This window comes from Grammomys surdaster, unplaced genomic scaffold, assembly GCF_004785775.1.
Source record: "Grammomys surdaster isolate TR1022 unplaced genomic scaffold, NIH_TR_1.0 125947, whole genome shotgun sequence".
Classification (NCBI taxonomy): Eukaryota; Metazoa; Chordata; class Mammalia; order Rodentia; family Muridae; genus Grammomys; species Grammomys surdaster.
Genome location: NW_021620769.1, coordinates 2,117,414 through 2,126,612, shown reverse-complemented (window position 1 = coordinate 2,126,612; position 9,199 = coordinate 2,117,414). Strand labels below are relative to the sequence as shown.

At 41.7% G+C, this 9,199-nt stretch overlaps 1 pseudogene; it reads right to left on the bottom strand.

The window, feature by feature from the left end:
- Positions 1-547: 547 nt before the first annotated feature.
- Positions 548-1,472, bottom strand: LOC114609161 (annotated as a pseudogene).
- Between the last annotated feature and the right edge of the window lie 7,727 nt (positions 1,473-9,199).

Below are 9,199 nucleotides of genomic sequence, written 5' to 3'. Positions count from 1 at the left end.
GAATAGCAGCATTATTACTGAAGTCGATCTTACTAAACCTAATATCTCTGGGGTGGGAAAACCCATTGAACTTGGCCAAAGAGCTTTTCTGCAACTATTGAAATGACCAGGTGATTCCTGATCTTGTATTACTTTTATTGACTTTATTGCATTTATTGACTTTTGTTTGTTGAAACATCTTTGAACCCTAGAAATAAAATCAAAATATTTCCTGGTATGTGATCGTAATGTGTTCTTAGATTCTCTGTAAGAATTGTATTGAGAATTGTGCACCTGTGTTCATCTGGGTTATCATCTATACTTTTCTTTCTGTCTTTCTGTCTTTCTGTCTTTCTTTCATCTTTGTTTCTTTATTTTGTATTTCTTTCTTTCTCTCTTTATTCCTTTCTTTTCTTTTGTTATATTATTTTCCAGTTTGGGTATCCAGGTAATTATTGGTTTGTAAGACTTGGAACTATGAAAATGCTAGGAAAAACAGGCAAAATATTTTAAGATATAGGTATAGATAATGACTTTCTTTTTTTTTTAACATATGAATCTGTTTAATGAGGTTGTAAGCAATTTAGAACACCAGTTTGTGAGGATACATCCCGTTTGTCAGGGAGAACTGCGATCGCAGGTAGCCCTGGAGCTGAGGAACAGCTTTAACCTTTGGCAAAATCTGCGAGTCCACAGCTTTCTGATCAGTCTTTCGATGCTCTGTAATCTCGTATTTCTCCTTCTCTGTGTCGAAGATCTCGCCCTCCTGATGCCTGGGCTTGCGCAGCTGCTTCTTCTTGAAGTAAGCATCAGTCAGGTGTTTGGGGATTTTAACCCCGCTGATATCAACTTTTGTAGAGGTGCCGATAACAAACTTCTGGTGTGTTCTGCGCAGAGGAACTCTGTTGATAGCCAGAGGTCCAGTCACAAGTAGCAAGCCACTGCCCAGCTGCTTCAGGAAAACCACTCTCTTGCCCCTGTGGCGCCCAGTGAGGATGATCAGGACAGTCCCGGGAGTGATGCTGGAGCGCAGCCTCCTCACGTGCTGACTGAAGGGCTTTTTGCCGTGGCTCAGCAGCTTCCGAGGCACGTCTTCCGTAGGATAATACCTAGGCATTTTTCGAAGCTTCACCACCCGGGTGCCACCGTTCTTGTCCCCACCAGCTGTTTTTGTGACAGTAGCAAGGACCTTCTCCTTTTTCTTCTTCTTTTCAACCTTGGTCTTGGCAGCTGAGTATTTCCTTTTGTACAAGGCCTTTCTGGAATACATAGCTGATCGGGAGTACCTGCCAATTCCTCTCACCAGGACAGGGTTCCGGCTGCAGTGGGGCTTGGCTTTCTTGAGTTTTTTACTCTTCGGTTTACCCTTTTTAGCTGCACCAGCGGCCGGGGGACCAGAGGCAGCAGCATTACCGCCAGCCTTCTTGGCCGCAGGCTTCTTTTCCTTTGTATCAGGCTTCTCCGCCTTTTCACCCGCCATCTTGCAAGACGGGAAAGAGGACTAAAGCAGCGGCTTCCGGTCTATAAGCAATGACGGGAGGCGTCCCGATAATGACTTTCTTAAAAAAAAAAAAAAAAAAAAAAAAAGACTGCATGTGAGATAGAGAAATGGTTCAAGGTTTAAATGAAATGGGGGGGGGAACCATATTATCCCTTCCACACAGTTTATCCTAGTAAACAGATGACCACATGGTCCAATAATGTTAATTCTGGATAAACATGCTCATATAATTTAAATCTGAACCATCCTCAACCATCTTAGATCACACAGATACAGTCCTCAGCTTGTGGTAATGTTATTTTAATTATTTAATTTATCTATTTTTCAAGACAGGGTCTCAGTATGTAACCCTGGCTGTCCTGAAACTCATTCTGTAGACCAGGCTGGCCTCAAACTCGCAGAGATCTACCTGCCTCTGCGTCCCATGTTCTGGGACTAAAGGTGTGCACCACTATGCCAGGCTTTGTGGTGCTATTTTAAAAGTTATGACGCCTTTACAAGGGGAGGCCCATTTGGAAGAAGTAAAGTACTACAGGATGAGTCTTGAAGGGTGGAGTTGCTCTGCTTCAGGTCTGCTCTCTCTGCTGCAATACCTGGGACAAGTGATGAAGGGACTGGGCAACCAGCCTCAGCACTTCCCCTCGCCTCAGCACTCCCTCGTGCTCACAAAAGCTCCCCTTCACCCACCTTGCTCCTTCCCACCGCCTGATCCTTCAAAGGAGGCAACCCCCATTACAATAGCACTCCCTAATGCAAACCCCCTACCAGGAATGGCAAATGCCAGCCTGAGAACAGACAAAAGGCCGAAGAAACACCCAGCCCCCATGTCACCAAGGCTGGCACCCTCTCAAAGGGATAGCTAGACATTCCCCAGCGCAGTTGGCTCCTGTCCTTGGGAGAAGCGGAAAAACCACATATCCTTAGAGAGATAAAGCACCATATTTGGGGCAATCAAGCCTTCCCAGACAGCTGTGACAGTTTGAAAAAACACTTATCCCTGGTAGCACCATAAAGGCCAAAAGAGCTTCCCTCCCCAATTGTGCGACCCCACCTGCCACCTAAGCAGATGGTATTGTGTTTTTAAAAAAATGGCTTCCTTTATCTGCCATGCAACCCTGAAGCCCCAGAATCTGCTTGTGTATAAATGCCCTAAGCCCCTAGACGCGGGATCACAATCCTGCCTTGGGCAGGGGGAACGGGTTGGATTGAGATCCGAACCGGGTTCGAATTTATTAAAAGACTCTTTGTTTCACTACATCACATTATACAGTTCTTTGAGCTCTCCTGTGGATCTCGAGACCTGAGCCTAACAGTGAGACACATGCCGCCACCACATAGATGGTCGAGAGGGAATTATGCTGAAAGAAATGAGCCAGGCACAAAAAGCAAAACACCTGCCTGGTCCCCGGACTTGTGGAACCTAAAACAGCCAAGCCCATTTTGCCAGAGTAGTACTTAACAAGGACAGACAGTTTGTGGGGAGGTGGGAAATGTTAGTTAATGAACACAGAGCTTTGGACAAACTAGAAGGATAAGCTCTAGAGTGATACTGTAGGTAAGAATGTTAATAATAATGTTATTTAATATTTAAAAATCAAAAAGAGTAGATTTTAAACCACAAAAAAACACAGCCTTGTGAAGTGACAGATATATTCATTAGAATCCTTCATGTCCAAACATATGTCTAGGAAAACATTGCAATGTAAACAACTATAAAACTAAAGGATTGCAATTTATAAAAATTAAACTTTAAGGGCTGGAGAGATGGCTCAGTGGTTAAGAGCACTGACTGCTCTTCCAGAGGTCCTGAGTTCAAATCCCAGCAACCACATGGTGGCTCACAACCATCTGTAATGGGATCCGATGCCCTCTTCTGGTGTGTCTGAAGAGAACTACAGTGTACTCATGTAACATAAAATAAATAAATAAATCTTTTTTAAAAAATTAAATATAGGGCTGGAGAGATGGCTCAGTGGTTAAGAGCACTGACTGCACTTCCAGAGGTCCTGAGTTCAAATCCCAGCAACCACATGGTGGCTCACAACCATCTGTAATGAGATCTGATGCCCTCTTCGGGTGTGTCTGAAGACAGCTACAGTGTATTCATATATAATAAATAAATAAATCTTAAAAAAAAAAAAAAAAAAAAATTAAATATAATGTCAATCTGACAATTTGCTAAAGCTAAAAAAATATTAAAACTATAATGCATTCAGCTTAGTTGTTGGGAATAGCATAGAAATGTAATTATCATTATTTTGGTGCAAACAACAGAAAGATTAATTTTCTGGAGTTATATTTACAAACGTTAAATTTCTTAACTGTTGGCGTATGAAAACAAAATACAGAATAAAAGTTAGCTGCTCGTTCTGGCTGGGCCCATGATCAATGGCTTAGAGGGAGGTCCAGTCTATAATTGCAAAGTCAGGCAAAGGAGAGGCAGTATTGAAAAGTTCAGTTATATACCAGGAGTCTAATTGGAGCCACCGAGACAGGCTGGTTTTAGCCAAGTCGTGCAGACAACTGAACATCTTTCCCATCGAGTGGCTCACTCTCATGCTACGGTGCAAGCTTAAGCCAGTTACTTCTAAATCCCACCAAGTGGTTTTTGGTTTTGTTATTGATGTTGGTGTTGTTTAATTGTGACCATGGGTATCTTTAGGGATTAATCCAAATGAAACACAGTTTATCCCAGACTCACTCCTAAAAGAGCCTCATTCACACCTACTCCAAACCAGCTTCAGCTAGCTTACTCTAGGTTCTTTTCCCTCTGGTTTCTGAGAGGAAATTTTTACTTCAAATTCTTCACCTTTAAAAATACCTGATAGGCTACAAAGATCAGCAAAGGCAAAAGGAGCGTTTCATAGCTAGCATTTTATTGTTTTAGAAAAATTCCCAGATCATTTTTCACTACTATGCTTTATGCTCATTTGGGAAGAGCAGTTGGCGCTGGAAAATTTATTTAGCTTTTCTCACAACTACCTGCCACTCATTAAAAATGTGTCCCCAGCTGGGCCCATAGTTAATTAACTGCTCTTTGCAAATTCCACCTGTTAAGGTTCAATATAAAACACCTTTTATTTCCCTTTCTGCTTGTGACCTAAATTATTTGGAGTCTCTGCTAAGGCTGATCTTGACCTAAGTCTCATAAAAATAAACACATCAGTGTAAGAGTTCACAACCTTTAGAAACTACTGCGGCCTATCTGGGGCGCCAGAGCTCTTGAATCACAGAGTAGAAAGCACACCAAAGTCCCGGGAGGAAATTATTTGACGTGCACACAGCCCAGAGAGCACCTACAAATGACGACGGTGTTTAATTAAATTTTATAATTAAGAATCCGATTCAATGTCATGATGAAATGTTCTCTGCAGCAAAAAATGGAGTGTTTTCTTAGGAGTTCACCTCCCTCTTTCACACGTTGCTCCTTCACTCCTCAAGGCCCAAACACATGCTGATGGAGAGAGGAGCAGTTTAATAAGCTTCAGTTCTCACAATTGATTATATAGATCTAATAATCCTAGATAAGTTTCCGAGAGGCCATATCATATATAAAAAAGCCAATAATCAATATGACAAATGATTTTTTTCATTGCCATTTAGTTAAGGAATACCGTAAATACGAAAATGACACTGGGAGCGAATGTTCCCAAGTAATTCAGCACCTGCGCATCCAGCACCTGCGTTCAGCCTCACCGTTACTCAAAGATGATACTTGCCCTGACACATCGCCCAGATGTGCCTGCTTTCCATCCTTAAAAGGAAAGAGACACAAATGGTCTCCAGAAGGCACTTTGCAAAGTACATGTCTAGAAAGTGGGATGTGTTTTCAAAGAAATTTGTATTAGATGCTTTTCAGAATAACTTTTGTAAAATTTCTAGCTTATACCAGAAACATAAGATAAAGAGGTATCTGCAGCAGGATAAGAAAACAGCTCCAAATGTTGTGTCAAGCAGAGCAGGGGCAAATCTCCAGTATTCCTAAAACGGTCTAGAAAAAGAGAGACTCGCCATTTCCATAAGATTCAACTTTAAATTTAATTACTGATTTTTAAAACTAAAAAGCAGATAACTATTCATGCGGCAGAGCTATTTATTGGCCGCCCTGGGGCACTTGTCCTCAGATTGGCTTCTTCTTGTGTCTTTATGATGTTTTTGGACACCTGCGAGACCCTGAAGGAGAAAAAAGAAAACATCTGCTCACACACATGCCTGTGGGACTTTGGGGTCAGCTTTATTGGTAAGGGTGGGGTTGCAGTAGGACTCAGGAGGTGCCTGGACACTGGAACACTGGAAGATGAAGATCAGTCTCACCGACGGGCTATTAACTTATGATTTGTTGCCTATGTAGTAGGCACCTCTATATATTTAAGTGAGTCTTTGGGACCCAAATTACTTCAATAAGGTTGAAATAATAATAATTAAACTCCAGCATCACTAGGAAGTAGAAACGAGACTTCAAGATGAAGTTTGGAGGGAAATTTTTAATTTCTCTAAGAAATATTGGGGAAAGGCAGTCCCTAGAGCCTGAGCGGTTAGGTTAAAACACATTGACTCAATTTAAATAAAATTTCTATTGAGTTGTAAAGTTATGAAGCAGTCATGCTTCCCGTTTGCTAAAAAGTCAGAGAGGAAAGTGAAATTGAGTGTGTTTCTCCACATTGGATTCTTCCTTCTTTTCATCCCTCTGTCTGTCCTTCCATCCTCTTTCTTTACCTCACCTGAAAAGCAACCAGATTCTTGACAACTAAGAGTGTGCCCAGCTAACATTCCCTATTTCTTGATTCTCACGTCCCCACCTTGCACCCTCTCCCCTCAAAGTGATGATGGAGAATGAAGGTCTTATTTGATTGGGTCAAAGGTAAGGATCCCAGGATAAAGATGTTCTTCTGATAGTCTTTGATATGACAGAAAACATGAAGCCACATACCTCACTTACTCACACATGCCATCAGCATTGGTAAGGCATGCTACACAGTAGCCTTGGGCTCTGACTCCAAAGTCTGCCTTCAAAACACTGCTCTGACCTGGCTGTGCAGCTTGCCTTTTGCTTTAATGCCCCTTTATTCTTTATATTTTTTCCATATATATCTTTTATAAACAGGTTCAGCTAAATCTTATGTCTCAATATAGTGAATTAAATCTTTGATGTCTAGTAATATTAAATTATTGTTATCTGGTGTTTAACACTGCTAATGAGATAGACACAAAGACAGATGGTGACAGAGTGACAGTAGATAAAAGATAAACGTCAGACACTGTAGCACTTTAATCCTGACCCTTGGGAGGCTGGAGTCCTTCTGCAGCCAATGTTCAAGGTCAGCCTGGACTACAGAGCAAAAAGTCTCCAATAATAATATGCACGGACTTGCCAGAGAGGGCAAGGGCAAGCAGGCAGGAAGCAGAGCTTCCTCCTGTGTCCTTTATAAGTGTTGCCATCAGAGGATACTATCCAAATTTAAGGTCTTCCTGTTTCACATACTCTCCCACAGGAGTGCCTGGTAGCTTGAGTCTTCACTGATTCCAGATGTGGGTTGACACAAATCAGTTATTTCACTAGTTGTATGCCATACCTCTCTTTTCTCCATATCAAAAAGAGGATAATGATAAAGCCTGCATTACAGGAATGTTGTAAGGATGAAGTTGGGTACTGTATTTATCAAATTGTGGTACAAAAGAAGCAGTCGATAAATATGAGCCAGTCTTAAAGTCAGAAACACGAAAGACAGTCTATGCAGGGAACCAGGATGAGTACCAGCTATAAGGACCCAGGCCCTGTAAATGGCAGCCCATCCTTCCTCTCCTACCTTCCAGTGTTAAAAGACACAAGTGGACAAAATCTCTTGGCCACAACTTGTATTTAACACATACAAGGAAAGCTGGCAAGACCTTCCTTGTAGAAATACTGAAAGAAACATTCTTCCAAAAGAGGACAGGTCAAATCCAACCTGCCTGCCTCACGTGATGTGAGGTCTCTGTAACACAACAGTTTACTCCCTGGTGTGGGCTTGTCTCTGCTAATACAAGAGTGTATTCACTGGCTGTGCTTGAGTCTGTGGTAATTCATGCTGTTGCCAATAAGCACAGGAAAACATAATCTCATACAGAAACAACAAAACCTAACTGGCAGCAAAGTGAATGCTGCACAAGCCTGGAAAGGTTGAGATCCCCAGCATCCAAGCAAAAGGCAGGTAATGGCTGTGTGTAACGTCAATCTCAGAAATGAGCGGGGTCTCAAAAATAAGCTGGAAGCCATTCAACACGGACCTCTGGTCTCCATGGATGTGTGCTCACCCATATGCATGGGTACACACACACACACACACACACACATGCAAATATGCACATGCACACAAACACAGACACACTCACACACACAGGCACACACAAGCAAACAAATGATAACACAAAATAAATATATGTTTATTTCACAAACACCTGTGACACATGAGATATGTTCCATGCACATACATGAACAACAAGGATAGTGCTGGCTAAATGTCTCAGCAGTTAAGAGCACTGGCTGTTCTTGCAGCATACCTCAGTTTGATTCCCAGCACCCACATGGTAACTCACAGGGGAGCTGATGCTCTCTTCTGGACTCTTTGGGCACTCCATGTAAATGGTTTATTTACATACATACAGGCAAACATAGATACACAAAAAAATAAATCTTTTCTTTTAAAGAAATGTGTTAGGTCAGGTATGATAGCATGTACCTTTAATCCCAATACTTGGGAGGGAGATGCAGATGGAACTCTGTGGTTTGAGATGAACCTGGTCGAAAAAAGTAAGTTCCAAGCCAGTGATGGTGGGACCCCTCCTCAAGAGAAGAAAAGCGTTATCTCATGTGACAAATGCCGTGTGAGAAACACCTACGCCTGCTTGGTGGTGGTAATTTCTTTAATGATGATTTGGATGGTGAAGTATTTGGGGCATTTTTAAAATGTAGAGCACACAGCGTACCCATGAGTATACAATACTTAGCTTGGAAAGTAAAACATTGTGAACATAACTGGGGCTTCCCTAATGAGCTCATTTCTGCATTTCCTTGCCCCCAGACCCCTAGGTAATCACTACACTGAATTTCACATTATTTATTCACGTGGGATGCATTCTTCAAGGTTACTTTCTCAAGTTAAAAAGGCCAGTCTTCTATCAATCTTCAGAGTTAATTATTCCCTTTGTGCCTCTGTGTAGAATTTATGATGTGGTGAGGTTTAATGGTATCAGAACTAAGTACACGGTTTTTATTAAATCAAAAGAAGGAGAAAATACTATTTTAAGGCCATATAGCAACTATAAAATCTAATGTTCTTTTAAAAAGTTAAGAGAGGATATTTAAAATCATGTTAAGAAAAACTTTTATAGATGTAGGAAGAATTCAAACTTTGGCTCCCAACAATACAAAAGGTCCATTAAACCCTCCAGGTAATCACTTGAGATGCTGAGGGGAAATTGCCCAAATGCTAAAAATGCACAGCTGAGGGTCTGTAAAAAATTATTCAGATGCCAGGACTAATGAAGAAACTGATCTGGGGCAGTACATGAGGCTGCCCCGGGTTAGCTTCATGGTGGGCATGAATAGCAGTCACAAGATGACTTTGGTTTCAAAGGGAACACACAGGCTCGAGGGGACCCTGCTCCTGCAAGGTGACGAGTCAAATCTAAGACCCCAGTATAAAGTAGAAACTCTCAATCAGGGACAAATGTTCAGCA